Below are 17,500 nucleotides of genomic sequence, written 5' to 3'. Positions count from 1 at the left end.
TGAACCTGGGAAAAATTGCTTTGCACTTGCGCCTGGTTCTAAATTTGGAGCCTGTTAATTTACCCAGGGTTAGAATCAATATCACGCTAGCAAATCCTCAAGTTGGGAACGTAAGAACTTACTTGGAACGTAATAACATATTTCTTCATTGCCTTTGATTTTTGTTGTAATTACACTTTTGCCAAACTTCAGGAACAATACATAATAGTTATCCGTCTTATCACTACTCAGATAAAATTTGTATATATATATATATATATATATATATATATATATATATATATATATATATATATATATATATATATATATATATATATATATCACAAGCACACGTTATTTCAATCAATGTAAATACCACCCACAAACTACATTTATTACCGAATTCTATTTTGGGAATATATATCCACTTGGAATTCATTTTATGGTAACAGCTTCTGGCCAGGAGGAGATTCGAACCCCTGCCTGTGGGCCAGAAACCATGCCAGCAATGACTCTACCGACTGAACTATAAATAGAGATAAAAGCTTATGCCAAGTCCCCGTATATATTCCTGTCAAATTCAGGAATCTTTTCATAGACTAGAAATAAACCCATCTCCACCATGATAGTTGAATCATGAGTTTGCTACACGTGGTTATATATATATATATATATATATATATATATATATATATATATATATATATATATATATATATATATATATATATATATATATATATGCGTGTGTGTGTGTTATATATATATATATATATATATATATATATATATATATATATATATATATATATATATATATATATATATAAATATATATATATATATATATATATATATATATATATATATATGTATATATATATATGTGTGTGTGTGTGTGTGTGTGTGTGTGTGTGTGTGTGTAAAGTAGCAAAGTAATTTTTGTGTTTGTTATGAAAGATCTTTCCAAAAAAAATTATCGCAATATTCCTCAAATATATTTTCTCATATGACCCATGAGTAAGTCATAACCGACCTTTTTTTAGCTTTACTAAATATATCATTATATAATTAATTATTTCTTTTATATTTTTACCATCTATTATTGTTACGGTAGTATGCCCATTTACAGATGTTTGGTAGTATATTGTATGCACTGAAAATCCTTTTTATTACATATACTTCCTTTTGGCCGTTCTTTCCCTTTCCTTCATTCATAAATACAGCAAATTTTCTCACTATATTTCAAGAGGACGTAGTCATCCATTTTTCATTGACACCAAAACTTCTGACGAATAATTTTTTCTTTGGGAACTTCCAACTCAATTCAGAGTTTGCGTCAATATCTTTTATTTTAATCAGAAGGCATAGAGAAATAGGAAATAGAGATTTTTTCTTATTTCCTGTGTAATAAACTTTTAAACTTTTTCTCAAAAAAGTTTTAATTCTAAACTATTCTGCATATTGCCATCATAATGGTAATGATTAAAAATGTAAAAAAAGAAGAAGAAAAAAGAAAAAAACAGTCGAGGGAAAGGAAACCAAAAGAGAATGCTAAAGAAAATTCAAACAATCTTTTTCGACTTACTGGGACCAGAGCTGATTGAGAATAAAACCAAAGATTGGCTAGAGACCTTCTCAGGAGAGATGTGAATTGATCCTTAATAAATATATAACAAAGGGGGATTTAACTTTTTTCGGGATAAATGCAGAAATATATTAGTTATCTTTTTTTTTATTATTCACTTCGCCTTTAACATCTGCGCTTTACATGTTATTTAAAAAAGTGATTCGAGAATAGTATCCTAACAATTTCAACATTCACCTCAGCGTATAACTTTTCTCGAACATAAACACTATTTATGCATGCATTATCGGTTGAATTACTCCTTCCCTATTTTCTTAAATATCTAAACCCAGACCCCCATTTGAATTTGATGCCTCCACTCTTGCACAGTCCTTAGAAATCGAATCATTCATGTCACTTCCTCAAATTTACGAAGAGAGAAGAGAGAAGCTGGACTCCAAGGACAATGCAAGGAAAAACAAAAAACATCAGTCTCCATGCTTATTCGAATTCAATATACATATGTCAAATATTTGGAATAGAATTTTGAACAGGCCTAGGGATTTACTTTTAAAGACTTTTTAAGGAAAGGAACTGTACATTGAATAAGCTAAATAGAAGAAACGAATAGAGACTTGTTAAGAGATGTGTTTCAAAATTGTAATAAAATTATCAAAGATAACATATACTAATCTCCCACCGCTTATAAAAATGGAATAAAAGTCATTTTCTGTCAATATCATTCCCAGAGACTATACCAATGATTTAATTCTTCATACGATATTTGAAGTTTCAATATATATATATATATATATATATATATATATATATATATATATATATATATATATATATATATATATGTATATATATATATGTATATATATATATATATATATATATATATATATATATATATATATATATATATATATATATATATATATAAATCTGGTAATACTCTTAGACTCCATTATAATGATACATGACAGTTCCCTCTATCTCAAATCCTTCCATCTGCTTGCATTCCTTGTAAAGGTTTGCATGCATACTTATTGAACGCCTGTGGTAGTTCTGTCAGGGCAAATGCTCCCTCCTCCGTGGTGGTTCATAAGCCCCATCAATTGGTATTATGGAAACCCTTAGGGCTGTCTATTGAGCACCCCAGTTTCCTCTGATACCCATCTGACATAGTTTTGCTTCCTAAGTGTATCTTGGCGTTAGTCCTTTCAAAGTCTCAACATAAATGATGATCACGGATGAAAGTTAGTTCTAGTATTTCGATTTTCAGGATGGTATCTCAATGCTTGAAAACTGGATTTTTATGATCATATTTTCTTTCCAGTCCTTTCATGTGTTGCATCAGCATGTGCTTTTAGGTAGGCATCATTTTGCAGCTTAGAGAGTGCTAGATCAGTGAACAGATGGGCATGTCAGGTTCTCGTTAGATGATATGCCTTCAGAAATGATTCAGCTTTGTCAACAGAGGCTATATCTACCTTTGTATTGTTTCTGCCCATCCGGATCCATCTAGGTAGTCTCCAAGTGTCTGCCACACTTCCATCTCTAGATGGAGTCCACCAAGCATGATAACATACTGGTCTCAATCATGTGTGGTAGACCAATGACATTAAATAAATTTGGCAACAGCATATATTGGAACATCCAACGTTATGACTGAAATTTGTTCATGGATGACATTCATTTCAATGCTTTATCATTGCAGGCGTGGCTGCCTACTCACTGAAAAGGGGTAGAAGTTTGATTCTAGCAGCTTTCACTTCTTGAGTAAGACGTTTTTGAAATGATGCATGGTAGTCTGCCAAAGCTATACAATCTCCCCTGAAAAAACTCAACGTTTGCCAGGAGCTGATTATCATATTCCAGGCTTTTCTTTTTTGTTCACGTGCCTTTTTCACTTCACTTCGTGCAGCCTTAATACTACATACTAGCTTGGACACAGCCACTGATGCCTCGAGAAGCACCACAGCTGGAAGAGTTTTGAAGATGTGTGGTAGCAGGTGGACCTTTTCCCCTCCATGTCGTCAATGGTTTTCCTTCTTGGATTTGACCATTGTTTGATTCAGTTGGTGGCTGGAAGAGATTGATGCTTATGTCATGGAAAGAAAACTTTGGCAGTTGTCCTTGAGGAGTTGTAATCAAAGTCGTGTAAAGCCTCCACAGAAAATAGACTTTTATATACCTGAGCAGGGCATACTAAATATCTCATCTTCATAATTTCATAGGCAAGAAAAACAACTTCGTTCTCTACTTGCAGGACCCTCTCATAGCTGAGACTGGTGTCCAGTTCTTATATCTTAGTAACCAGTTCTTTGGACCTTTTATATGTGTGTAAACTGAGGCGATGTACATTGGAAGGTGCTCTTCACACTTTAATAAATGGCATGATCTGGTATTTTTTTACCCTTGTGTTTGACTTGTCATCATATGCTGAAAATGCTTAGTCTTCTTGCATTTGTAAAGGCTGAACTGTGAGGCTGCGTGACAAGCTTGTTAATCTGTGGTTTCTTTGTGTTTTAGATTAGGTCCTTTCCTCAGCATAGTATGCAGAGTTTTGGTTTGGGGTAGGACAGACTTTTCTTGGCAAGCACAAGGAATGACACCATCAAAACTGAATCCACTTGAGTTGAAATTTTAATTTCGTAACTTTGCTAAAATCAGGCTACCTATAAAAATCATGTATGAATATCTGAATCATAATTTGTTGCATTCCTAGTACAGGCACATGAATCATTTATTTCCTATAATTTTGTTATAGTGTAGGGAGGAAGTTATTCAATATTTGGTCCTTGAAATTGCACATTTTAATCTAATTTAACACCAAGGTCTGCACGAAGCTTCTCGTCAAGGTGTCTCCGTTTACAAACTTAAAGAAAAATATATGTTCTACCTCATTTGCAATATCATATATAAAGAGTTTTTCAACTTCTCGTACTTTGAGTTTATTCCTATTCACAAATTCGGAAAACCAAGGAAAGGTATGATACTTGGCATCTAAGGCAATAAAGTTAGTGATTCCTTTAAAGCTGCGCATTAGCTCTGTATCTTGCAGATTTCTTGCCATGTATGTGACCATCTTCCTTTAAGCAATATAAGTAGCTTGTCTTTCAAGTAAGTGACGTGGTAGCTGGTACCAGGCTTTAGGAATGGCGTCCCTTTCCCTCTTTATTGCTCTTTCACTTCGGTTCCTGTTATTCAATTGTGAATGAAAGGATATGAGGCACTGTTTATGAGTCCTAATTAAGTAATCTACTGTGATATCACGACCGAGATTCAGTGGCTCTGGTAACGATTCCAGTTCTCTGAGACTAGGAACATTTTCTTTCTAGAAATGATGCATAATTCATTGGTGCGATGTGACAACTCCACGTGGATTCAAGGGGCATTTATTTCTAGGTGATTGGTAAATTACGAACTGTGTTCACTCCATCTTCATGAAATTCAGTTCAACAAACCAGTTGAAGAAGGAAAGTTGCTTCATATGGTACATGTACATTCAACATACAACAGATTTAACGTAATATTTCTGTAATCATATAATGAATGACAAACTTATTCATTGTAGGTCTCTCGCTCTTCTGATCGGTTGGCACAAGATCTAAAATTAAAGGTTTGATGCTGAGAAATACCTGCAAATAACTAGTTCTTTTATCCAGCATGTCCCCATCACCTACCTAAGCTGGTTCACTATCTGCACTAACAAAGTTTTCATAGTATTTTAGGAGGTAAGGACATCAGCCAGCACTACCATTTATTTTACACCTCGATAGAACAAAGAAAGTTACCATTCCAGTCATGCATAAGTACCGCCATGTCACAAATTATCATTTCTTGATGAAGATATTTGCTTAACCTTGATATTAGTTCGCAGTTGGTATTTATTAATTGAATAAAAGAAATACCTTCAGGGATTATATCAAACAAATTGTATTTTAATAATAATAATAATAATAATAATAATAATAATAATAATAATAATAATAATAATAATAATAATAATAATAATAATAACAACAACAACAATAATAATAATAATAATAATATTAATAATAATAATAGTGTAATTTCTAATAGATAAAAGATTTCCCTATTCAATATTTTTACATCGGTGTGTTTCAGCACAGTTTATTGAATTCAGTTCGACTAGTATGTTCAGGACTAATTTGCCGTCTATACAGAAGTTTTGTTGGCACTTATTGCCACGGAATTATAAAATAAAAAACAATATTTTCACCTAATCCCTTAAAAGTTACAATAAAAAAAAATATGAATAACAACAGAAAGATATGGCATAGCGACAATCAGCATCAATGACAAATCAGATAATTCACCTAGCGCTGACCTAGTCAGATTAAGCTAGAAAGGGGATTGCGAGATCAAGAAATAAAGAGTACGTCAGAGCATGTATTAAAGTCAAATACATTACTCTATAGTAAATTCACTTATATTTAACTAAATTTATTTTCAAGAGAAATATCTTTACTTCACGAAAATTATCATTTCCTTGTCTCACTACTTTCTGTTAATCTGTAACAACGAGTTCAGTATAATGAGGACAAAATATCAGCAAAACTTCTTAAATGGATGTTACGTATATCATCCACCTGTTCATAAACTTCTCTTGGAAGTATGTTACTAGAAGGAAGTAAAAAATAGATAAGGTTTTCTTTATTCATAGCGACAATTATTCTTCATTTGTATAAAAACGGCCGATGATCTCCTGAATGTTTATAGTCTGTTTCTGACTTCTTCGAAAAAGGAATGGACATAATAGCTTCCAAAATGACGTAAAGGAGCGATAAAACCTTTTTTTTTTTTTCTTGCTGACCTCAGTATATTCTGAAGTAAGGGAGATGTAATATTCTTCAATAAATAGAAAAACATTATTACGTTAATTCAAATGATCCATTAAAAAGTATACAATTGATCAAAACCATACACAATTTCAAAAAAATAGAATAACTATGGCTAAAGGAGTAATTATTACTTTTGACAAAAATTGCTAAATTATTTTCCTGTTGATGTTATTAAAGTCATCTGCCTATTTTCTAGAATTTGTTTAGGTGTTATAACTGCAACACACCATGATGGAATACCATCCGTATTTCAAAGAAAAAAATATATTTTTTTTCTGTTTATTCTTAAACACAAATGTAACTGAATCTAACTTGAGTATATCATAAATAAAGGTAATTGTTATTAATATACTCTTGTAGTAGAACGTCCTAAAAGAAGAAGAAGAAGAAGATTTGGACTAGGTTTTTTTTTTTTTTTCGTCGATGGGTTAGTTCATGTTGATGACAATAGTATTATTTGTTCCAGTGCTGATATACGATATAGATAGTGTACATTAAATCTCAAGATTATCTTCATTCTAATTCATCCCTCTTGCGGAATGACACATTTCCCAAACCGTTTACCTCCCAAAAAATAATTGTACCTATAACTCTTCTGTGGAATACTTGTGAAGAATATACAGTAAAAGCAATAGTAATTTGCTTTACCCTTTATGTAAAAAGTTTTTTTTTTACTTCCTACTTTGACCCAGATTCACCAAATCAGTACGACCTTTTTTCTTGTCTTTTCAATCGACCTTTCAAGTCCACTATTTTATTCTTATTTTCAAAGATTTGGGATTTTCCTTTTTTTCTTTTTTTTTTTTAATTCAGAAAGCATTATTTAATAACATGAAGTAGAAGAAGATTATTTTATTCCCCTTTTTTTAGAATTGACCAAATCATGAATTAAAATCCTCAATCAAACGAAATTCCTCGTATCAGTAAAAGGAAATATATATATATATATATATATATATATATATATATATATATATATATATATATATATATATATATATATATGTATATATATTTATATACACGCACACACACACACACACACACACATATATATATATATATATATATATATATATATATATATATATATATATATATATATATATATATATATATATATATATATATATATATATATATATATATATATATATATATATATATATACACACACACACATATATATATATATATGTGTGTGTGTGCGTATATATAAATATATATATACATACACACACACACACACACACACACATATATATATATATATATATATATATATATATATATATATATATATATATATATATATATATATATATATATATATACATATATATATATATATTTATATACATGCACACACACACACACACACACACACACACATATATATATATATATATATATATATATATATATATATATATATATATATATATATATATATATATATATATATATATATATATAACGGATTTTGAGCGAAGCGAAAAATCTATTTTTGGGTGAGATGGCCATGTCGTCCTGATGGAAGTTCCTATAGGGTAGCTTCCTAGGTTATATTACAACTACGGCGATATTCCCAGAGAATTTACCTTAAGGTACCAAAATTCTAACTCCTGGAGTGAATATCCCTCCTGAAAGGGATATCGCGACATATCAGAGGACGTATTCTTGACACGCCACATGGCAATCTGCATCCCGAACAGAGATTTCGTCTCGCAGGGGGCAATTGGCAAGAAACGAATTCGGGAAAGAAAAAGGGGGAGCCGCTCCCAAGGCTCCCTATCTCCCGATTCGTAAGCGTGCCTGGCGCCAATCCTGGCGCCATCTGTATTCCTTGTAGCGTACACGAGGTGCTACAGATACTGTATGTAGGGAGGGGTCCTACAGCCCTTTCTTAGAAAGGCAAGGGCGGGTCCATCAGGACGACATGGCCATCTCACCCAAAAATAGATTTTCCGCTTCGCTCAAAATCCGTTTTTTGGGCTCAAGCCATGTCGTCCTGATGGAAGTATACCAGAGCATTACTGTATCTGTGGATGTAATTTTTCCCGGTCGACTAGACCTAGAGACCTAAGATGTTACCGTTATACATCTTTTCAACTAACTATAAACTATGTTAGAGCTTCCTGCCCCCTACAGGGAAGAGTCCTACTAGACTCTGGAAAAGTCTCGAAGAGTACATATACCTATGTATGAATACCAGGCAAGCTAATATAGTGGTCTCGCCCTATATAAGTAAAGCATAGTTTGTAAAGAACCACTGCGTCAATATGAAATATCGACCAGTTCTCCGCACAATACTTGTATTGGACAAAGGTTTATATCCGCATAGGAGGAAACTAGTGAAACCGCCATCGTCCCCTTAAGGGACGGGGTCCTCCCGTTAAGGGAAAGCATAAACCAATGCAACATAGCTTGCATAAAGGAACAATTCTATTAGAATTATCCCAGATAAGGTACATAGAATGAATGCTCAATTATACCAATAAATTGACACAGGTGAAGGAGACGCAAGGTTCTCAAGAACAAGTTCATTGACAGACAATAAACAGACAGGTTAACCACAATTATATATATATATATATATATATATATATATATATATATATATATATATATATATATATATATATATATATAAGAAGAGGATAACCCAAAACTTTAAGCATAAGTATGATAGTAAACAGAACTGTTTATCTGAAAGAAAACACATTAAATGCCACTTTTAAGATACCGAGGTATCAAAGTCATAAAAGTCTGTATTACAAATCAATGACATTAGCGTTAGAAACGCTCGGCACACATGTCTGCACTTATGCTAGGTTCACCTTTGGAAATGGAACAGTCTACATGGGCAACTCAGTGCCTTCACTTAGTTTGTAGTACGGTATGTAACTACACACTCACCCTGGAATTAATCGTCCCAATTAAAACCACTGTTCCTCGCAGAGTTAAACAGGAGGGTTAACGACGCGACCCACTGCTACCACAGATCTCTTTAGTTCCTCTACTTGCTTCGCATAGTGGCGAAAGAACACTCTGGAAGACTTCCAGCCAGTGTATGAACGGAGATGTTCAAAATCCATACAATTAAAGAAATTTAAGGATGAGGCAACTTTCCTCGGATCGTGACCTGCGGGTGTACTGTCAGGATCCGCTCTGCGAATAAAAAATGTGATTTTCGCTCTGAGTTGATTCAGAGATAAATTTGAGCCTGATGTTTCTCCCCTGAATAGTTGACCACCCTTGAAGTCTGAAGTTCTATGAAGATAGACCTTTAGGCATTCTACTGGACATAGAGATGCATCTTCTTTCAGAGGGCAGATTCTCCAGGGACCCCACCTGTTGTTGGGTAACTCATTCTTGGCGAGAAACGTAGGATCCGGAAACAGGTTCAGTTCTCCCCCATCCAGGAACTGAACACGACCTGCCTCTCTCGAGAGGGCTACAATCTTACTAACCCTGGCCCCGGACGCGAGTGCAAATAGGAAAATAACTTTTTGTGTCGAATCCTTTAACGCACATTCTTCATTGCACAACAGAGAAGCGAAATGAAGAACTTTGTCTAAAGACCATGAAATGGCCTTTGGAAGTGCTGAAGGTCTGAGCCTAGCGCAGGCTTTCGGAACTTTATTAAAGAACTCGTTACCTAGGTCGACCTGGAAGGCATATAGAATGGGTCTTGTCAAAGCAGACTTAAACGCTGAAATCGTGTTAGCTGCCAATCCTTGACCATGGAGGTGGATGAAGAAAGATAAGCAGAAGTTTGTCGAGATCTCCTGCGGGTACTTCGCCTTGACAAAGGCCACCCATTTTCTCCAAGATGACTCATATTGCCTTCTGGTAGATTTGCACTTATATTCCTCTAGGAAGTCTATGCTGGCTTTCGACATCCCGAAACGCTTTCTCACCGCTAGGGAGAGAAAATCATGAGCTGCAGGGTCCGGGTTTTCTGTAATGAAGCGCAGACAGTCGACTTCTGGAATCGCTGGGTCAGAACTGGATCTGGTAGCGGTACAAACTTCAACTGTAGTTCCAATGCCAGGGGGAACCACACGCTGTTCGGCCACTTGTGGGCTACTATTGCCGCTACCCCCCTTGAAGGATCTCAGTTTGTTGAGGACCCTCAACAGAAGGTTGTGAGGAGGGAACAGATAAATCCTGGACCCTCTGTTCCAGTTGAGAGACATCACGTCCACTGCTTCCGCCAAGGGGTCCTCGTACGGGGACACGTACAGGGGCAACTTCTTGTTGTCTTTCGTCGCAAAGAGGCCTATCTGCAGTTCTGGGACTTGATTCAGAATGAAGGAGAATGATCCTGCGTCTAAGGACCATTCCAACTCTATCGGTGTGAACCTGGATAGAGCGTCCGCTGTCACATTGCGGACTCCTTGAAGGTGAACTGCCGACAGGTACCACTTCTTCTTTTCCGCCAATCGGAAGATGGCCAACATCACCAGGTTGAGAGGTGGTGACCTCGATCCTTGTTGATTCAAGCATCTCACAACTACCTCGCTGTCCATCACCAATCTTATGTCGATCGAGTGACGCGGGGAAACTTTCTTTAAGGTAAGGAGCACTGCCATAGCTTCTAGAAAGTTTATGTGAAAGGTCTTGAATAGCTTGGACCACGTCCCCTGGACTTTTTTCCGATGAGAGTGACCTCCCCATCCCTCCTTTGAGGCGTCTGAGTGTATCGTCATCGACGGGGGAGGTGGCTGAAGAAGAACCGACTTCTTTAGAAGTCTGGCTTGGGACCAAGGCCTGAGAAGAGTACGTAGCCGAGGCGGCACTGGTCTTCTCAGATCTCTTCAGGCGTTTGATGCATACCTTCTCCAAACTCTGGTTGCATCCTTTAGCTGTGCTCTTAGCACTGGGTCTGTCACCGAAGCTAACTGGAGAGAGCCTAGTACCCTCTCCTCTTCGCGTCTTGATATCCTTTCGGAATCTAGAAGTCTCTTGACAGAGCCCGCTATCTCCTTCCTTTTCTTCATCGGGATGGAGAAACAGTGTGACAAAAGGTCCCAGTGGATTGCCAGCCACTGGAACTTTTTGGATGGAGAAAGTCGAGACTTTTTTCTGTTGATCTTGAAGCCTAGGTACTCTAGGAACTTGATCACCTGACTGGAAGCTTGCAAGCATTCGGTCTCGGATGCTGCCCACACCAGCCAGTCGTCCAGGTAGGCTACTACCTGAATTCCCTTTAGGCGTAATTGTTTGAGAGCTGCGCTCGCAAGCTTCGTGAAAATCCTTGGGGCTATGTTTAGCCCGAATGGCATGGCTCTGAAGTTGTATAGTCTCCGTTGTAGCCGGAACCCTAGGTAGGGGGAGAGTCGACAGCTGATTGGAATGTGCCAATAGGCGTCTGACAAGTCTATAGAGACTGAGTATGCCCTCTTGGGCAGTAAGGTCCTTATGTGTTGCAGTTTAGCATTTTGAATTTGCAATTCACTATGAACTTGTTGAGTGGCGACAAGTCCAGAATGACTCTGAGCTTTTCCGAGTCTTTCTTGGGAACACAAAACAGCCTCCCTTGGAATTTGATGGACTTCACCTTTCGGATCACCTTTTTCTCCAACAGTTCTTGAACGTACTCCTCCAGAACGGGGGTGGAGTGCTGGAAAACCCGAAGGCCCGGGGGTGGAGTGCTGTACCAGCTCCAGCCCAGTCCATTCTTGAGTAGGCTGTGGGCCCAGGGATCGAAGGTCCACCGATCCCGAAATTTCAGAAGTCTCCCTCCTACCGGCGTCATCCCACTTCGACTGCCGTCCCGAGGTCTTGCCTCCCTGACCACGACCACCCCTGAATCCCCTTCCCCTTGAGGGGCGCCCAGACGAGCCTCTGGCTGCCCCTCTAGGCTTTGCTCGAAAGGAAGTAGACTGCCCTTCGAACGATGGGGTGAATGCCGTGGACTGTGTCGACACGGCCTGGGGTACCCACTGAAAAGTGGTTGGGGTTTGTGCCACGATCTGGGGCCCTGGAGGTAATGGCAATTGCAGTTGCTGTTGCTGTCTAAAAGGCTTGGCTGGCCGAGACGGTAGCCTAGTCCTCATAGTCTTCCTCTTTGGTTGAGGACCTTCATCCAGGGAAGACTTTCTTTTGATAGCCAGGCCCCACTTCTGGAGAAGGTTCCTATTCTCCAAGGCGGCCTTATCAACTACTTCTTTGACCAAATCGGTAAGGAAAAGGTCTTTGCCCCAAATGTTGGAGGAGATTAGTTTCCTTGGCTCGTGCCTCACCGTAGCCGAGGTGAACACGAACTCCCTACAAGCTCTCCTCGCCTTGACGAAGCCATAAAGGTCCTTCGTCACTGTGGCCAGATGAGTCTTGGCCACCACCATGAACATTTCATGGACCTTGGGGTCACTTGCCATCGTCTCAAGAGTAGTCTGAAGAGACATTGAGGCAGCCAGTCTTTCTTTTGTCTCGAACTCTCTCTGCAAGAGAAAGTCAGACAGCTTAGGGAGGTCCTCGCCGAACTGACGTCCGGCGATATCAGCCTCCAACTTCCCAACTGAGAACGTAAGATGGACGTCCTTCCAGTCTTTGTGGTCCATAGGTAGGGCCAGCGACAAGGGATTACACTCCTTCAGGGAGGGGCAAGGCTTGTCGGCCTCGACTGCTTTTAGTACAGCCGCAAACCCTTTCTGTAAAAAGGGGAAGGCTCTAGCAGGAGAGGACACAAAGGAAGGGAGCTTCTTGCTCAATGCAGCTACTTTTGAGTTAGAGAAACCCCTCTCTTTCAACGAGGATGAAAGCAGAGCTTGAGCCTTAGTATGGTCCATCACTATGACCTCCTTCGGCTCTGTCTCCTCCTTTGAAGCTGGTTCCTTCCTCAGCCGGACATAACAGTCCGGATATGATGCCTTGCTGGGCCAGAATTCCACCCCCTCTAGGGGAACTGAGCCCAGCTAATCCGAGATGACGATCTTTCCAGGCGTCATTGGCATGTGCTTAGCATACCTCCATGGGTTAGCATCTGAGCACAAGGGAAGGTCTTTCACATTGAGCCTTTTCTGGGGCCCATGTGATTCTGCAAGGCACTGCATCCGCTGTTCCATAGCAGCCGCCTTCTCCTGATTCTCCTTCAGCATTTGTTGGATCATTCCAACAATCGAAGAGAGGGCCTGTCCCAGCTCTACTGGGAGACCGGCCGATGTTGAGGGAATAGGCTCCGGAATCTGAACTGGAGTAGCCGACACCTCGTCGACCTCTTCCTCTACGACGTCCGGGGCTTGAACTTCATCCTGGCCTTCTGCCAGGAGGTCTTCTTCCAAACGCTCGTCCACGTCAGACATCCTGTCATCTAACTGGATGTCTTGCATCGCGACCGCGACTTCAGCATCCACCTGGATCTGACCTTGGGGGATCTCCTCTTGAGGCTGGGGAATCACTGCATCAGCTGATGCCTTAGGGAAAAGATACGCCCTCATCTTCTCACTTGGAAGATAAGGGCCAGAGGTGTTCTTTTGGAAGCCCCTTACCCAGGTACGAAGCTTCTCCCTTGCTATATCCCTTGATTCCGCCGTCCTAGGGGAATCAAAGGCCTCAGTAATCCCGTTAGTGCACACAATACATACCTGAGGGTCCCAATACTGGAGATCATCCTTGGAGACAGCGCATGCTGCGTGTCTCCTACAAAACTCATGTCCGCAGAGGTTCTTGCTGCGGACGTTGCAGAAAACATTTCCGCACTTCGGAGGATCCCCCTGTAAAGAGAAGAAATTTCCATGAGTATCAAGTGAACTATGTATCATTGGATATGCATAGTATAGCATAACAATTCATAAAGGAAAGACACACACTTGTGTTTCCCTCACAACCCATTGTTGCAGCCTTCCAGATAATAAAATCAAATGGTTAATCTCTTCTAGAGTAACCAATGCAAGGTTTCCAGAGGAAACAGGTGAAGCTCACACCTAAGCAATGATTTTAAAATCCTGGATAATAGACAGGAAAGAACTCACTTTCCTATCTGTAGGGCAACAGCAAAGGACTGTGCAAGAAAACACAAAAGTGTTAGAACACACAGTGCTGTACCAAAACCCATACCATAGTTTTCTTCTTACTGTATATGTTATACTAAAGAATACTAGTACAGTATAGGAGGATACGTGCCGGCCGGCACACACCATAACTAGCTTTAAAGTATACTACTTAACAGCTATAAGGCGGCAGAACTCTGGTTCAAATGCATGTGCCGGCCGGCAGCAACTGCCGGCCGGCAGCAACTGCCGGCCGGCAACAGCCAATGTCGGCCGGCAACAGCCAATGTCGGCCGGCAATGGCTGCCGGCCGGCAACTACACAAGGTAGTACCCAGCTGCCGGCCACACTCTTGGTGACCGGCAGACAAGGGCTGACATTAGCCGGCCGGCAAAGGTACAAGACCAATGCCAGCCGGCAGCAAAAGAACCAGAGGACTACACCTGCCCGGCTGCCGGCCTCATAGGCCGGCAGCCGGGTCGGGTACAGCACTAGAAGAAAAATAGAATGGAGACCGCGATAAGAGTGTACACTACCTCCAAGCCCGGCAATCCGAAAGAGTGCATATAAGGAAGGGGAGAATCTAATTCAGGCTTCCTGACCAATGCCGTCTGGCTCTACAGGCAGGCATGGATGAGGGACCAAGGGAGGTCCGGGCAGCACTCAAAATATAAGACCCTTGCCGGCCGGCAAGGGGCTGAGTCAATTCCACATCCTAACCTATACTAGGTCCAGATGTAGAACGACGTACAGTACTGTAATGGCTAGGCCATTACGGAGATAGAGGGGGAAGGGACAAAAGAGGGTCCTACCAACCTTGCTTTAGTGACGGATCACCCGCAGCCAAGAAACTTATCTTAGCCTAAGGGAGATCCAAGGGGGGAGGCCAGCAATACTTGCCAGCTCCCAGAGCACCAAAGCAAGGAAGGTGTTGCTACTCCCAGGGAGAGAAACTTATCCTCCCCCGAGGACAGCAACAAGGACTAGTCTGGTAGATCACAAAAGAAGGAATCATATCCACAGAAACCTTCGGTAGTGACCTAAGGAGGCTAAGCCACCTTTGTCTGTGTCAGGCCAGTGAGGGAGACTCTACCCCAAGCCAGACAAACACAGACTCAGACTAAAAAACTCTGTTGTTCTGTCCCTCTTTGAACCAGACTTACTGGAACAGGAAGGTACAGTAACACCCCAGTATAGTTTTATCGAAAATTAATTCGGAAAAAACCACTTAGGGATAAGCCCAAGGCTTAAACAGAGGGAAAGTGATTGCATACCTTCTCCGAAGAAAAGAAAGCAACCGGGGAGTATGAGAAAGTATACTAAGGCTCCATAAGCAACTTAGCCTAGGCACCAAGAGAATCAATTACCTAAATCACCGAAACTCACTCGTATACTATCTTGGAAATATTCCACACAATCTTAAATGTATAAAACATAGCCTAAAGCTTCAATAAAATTTTAATACACTCGGAAAAACCAAAATCATGCATGAAGTACTAGGACCAAACGACTAGGCTACATGGCCTAGCGTAGGCCAGAATGGCGAATACTTCGCCAAAATAATACTAAGCACGAAAGGAAATCCTATGTAATGCTAAATAGCTAAAATTTATTAAAGCAAAACAACCGGGAATGTCGCTCTGAGTAACTAAACTTATACCTAGCGAGCGACAGCGTCCATGACGCCTCCGGTAGGCTACGGCTCTTGTAACAAAGATTAATCCCATTAATCACTCAAAAATTTACCAAGAGCCTACATTTATACATAAAAGACATGGTACTCAACTTATCAGAGGCCGACGAAGACGGAGAAGCCATGACAAGTCGAATAAATCCAAGATTTGCGAGAAACACAGGAAAAAACACCGAGTTGTTAAGCTACGCAAAAAGGAATACAGATGGCGCCAGGATTGGCGCCAGGCACGCTTACGAATCGGGAGATAGGGAGCCTTGGGAGCGGCTCCCCCTTTTTCTTTCCCGAATTCGTTTCTTGCCAATTGCCCCCTGCGAGACGAAATCTCTGTTCGGGATGCAGATTGCCATGTGGCGTGTCAAGAATACGTCCTCTGATATGTCGCGATATCCCTTTCAGGAGGGATATTCGCTCCAGGAGTTAGAATTCTGGTACCTTAAGGTAAATTCTCTGGGAATATCGCCGTAGTTGTAATATACCCTAGGAAGCTACCCTATAGGAACTTCCATCAGGACGACATGGCTTGAGCCCAAAAATATATATACATATATATATATATATATATATATATATATATATATATATATATATATATATATATATATATATATATATATATATATATATATATATATATATATATATATATATATATATATACACACATATATGTATATATATATATATATATAAATATATATATATATATATATATATATATATATATATATATATATATATATATATATATATATATATATATATATATATACACACACACATATATATATATATATATATATATATATATATATATATATATATATATATATATATATATATATATATATATATATATATATACACCACACACACACACACACACATATATATATATATATATATATATATATATATATATATATATATATATATATATATATATATATATATACGCACACACACACACGTATATATATATATATATATATATATATATATATATATATATATATATATATATATATATATACATATATATATATATATATATATATATATATATATATATATATATATATATATGTATATGTATATATATATATATATATATATATATATATATATATATATATATATAATCAAGAAGTAAATGGAATTAGAAACCATTTATAAGTTTTCCGTATACAAATATAAATAACAAGATACATATTTAGCATAAACATTTTTGTCACTATTTATTCGTAATCATTCACGAAAGTGAATAATGTTTCTTATATGTTTTCCAAATCTATTTTTTCGATATGCCCTAAACCTAGATAAGACTTCTTATATCTAATAGTTATGATTTTTATTTATTTCTTTATTAATAAATGGCTTAGGT

Source organism: Palaemon carinicauda, chromosome 23, assembly GCF_036898095.1.
Source record: "Palaemon carinicauda isolate YSFRI2023 chromosome 23, ASM3689809v2, whole genome shotgun sequence".
NCBI classification, from domain to species: Eukaryota; Metazoa; Arthropoda; class Malacostraca; order Decapoda; family Palaemonidae; genus Palaemon; species Palaemon carinicauda.
Note: the sequence above shows the minus strand (reverse complement) of the source record.